Genomic DNA, 1732 nt, shown 5'->3' with positions numbered 1-1732 from the left:
TAAGTTGAGTTAAGTTATTCAGGAGTTGAGTAAAGCCAAGGTAAGTGTTTCTTTCAGATATTTTCCAAGCTTAAGTTATGTTTAGCATTCCAACTCGCATACTCGTGCATTCAATGTACTGATACCAGTTGGCCTACATCGTATTATGATGCAGACACAGGTAACCAGGATCAACATCCAGCGCCTCGTTGATCAGGTTCAGTACTCCGAGTCAGTTGGTGAGCCTCCTTGCATTCTGGAGGACTCTTTTATCATTTGCTTTCTAGTTTTCAGTTGTTAGGATGATCGGGGGTCCTGTCCCGACATCCCTCTTGTTTTAGAGGCTTCATAGACAGATAGTATTAGTTCTTTAGTCTTATTCATTTCAGTTGTATACGTTTAAGACTTGAGATGCCATTTTTGGCTAAGTTATTATCTTTTAAGTTATTGCATGAGCTATATCTCTTGTGTTTAAGTCTTTCGCTGAGTAAGTAAGTCAGGCCAAGGGTTCGCTTAGGGCCAGCAATGGTTCTCGAGTGCCAGTCCCTCCCAGGGTGTAGGCTCGGGGAGTGACACATTTAATTTAGTGAAGTTAGGCAACTCGTTTCATTTAGGCGAAAAAGTTTAGTTAAATAACTTAATTCTAGGTAGTGTAGAATATCAAATTATTTCTGTTGCTCAAATGGGAACATAGTTTTTGAGAACAAAATTGAATAAAAATGGCATATGAATAAGAGTTTTTGCCGTCTCTACAAAAGATAGATCTCTATCACTCCAAAAGGTTGATGCAAACACCAGATTTCACGTGGATGCCAAATTTGGAGTATGTGAATATTAGGGGATGTACGAGTTTTAAAGAGGTTCACCATTTCCTAGGATATTCCAGAAAACTAATCCGGTTAGATTTGTATCTTTGTGAAAGCCTTGAGAGCGAGGTTCCCATGTGTTAACGTTAAATCTCTAGTTTAGAGAAATTTCCAGGAATCCTCAGAAGAATGAAGTTAGAGTTAGAGATTCACATGCCATTCTGTGGGATATTATTCAACACCAAGCTCATCTTAAAGAGCTAGATTTGAGTTATATGATCATTTTCCTTGTAGCTTTGAAAGAGTTGTATCTCTGTGGAAAGAATTTTGAGCATTTGCCTCAAGGCATAGCCCAACATAGTGCTCTTCGATCCTTGAACTTATCACACCGCAAGAGGTTCAAAGAGTTTCCAGGTTTCATGGGGATGCAATACTTGGCTACATCGAATCTCAGTTACTTTAATTTAATAGATGGGTGACTTCTCGAATAGTCACCTTTGTAGCCATGGATCAGAGGTTACGTACCTCTGGGAATACCAAATATTATTTCATCATGAAATAAAATTACAGCTTATCATTTGCTAATGAGTAGCCTGTCTAAAATCCATTTGTAGATGAGCATTTGAACTATTAGTAAGTCGCTTCACATCACCAAGCTAACAGAGCAAAGGAAACAATTTCCAGGAATCAAACGTACCTCCAGTGGTAGAGCTAGAAGGTTAAAGAGTTTTTAATTTTGATGGAATATTACTTATTCAAATTATTAAAAAAAAAGCCAGATAAAATTTCGGATGTAAAATTGCTAATTATTGGAACATAAGGAGCGAGGTATCCGAAGGAGAAAAATAAAACAAGTTTAGGTGAGGTACAAAGATAGAAAAGTTGAATATAGCATGAAAACTTTGCAAGTTGCAGCACTACTAACTTTTGTTACATAATCATTATTG

Source organism: Solanum tuberosum, unplaced genomic scaffold, assembly GCF_000226075.1.
Source record: "Solanum tuberosum cultivar DM 1-3 516 R44 unplaced genomic scaffold, SolTub_3.0 scf00471, whole genome shotgun sequence".
NCBI lineage: Eukaryota > Viridiplantae > Streptophyta > Magnoliopsida > Solanales > Solanaceae > Solanum > Solanum tuberosum.
This window is presented reverse-complemented; position numbering follows the sequence as displayed.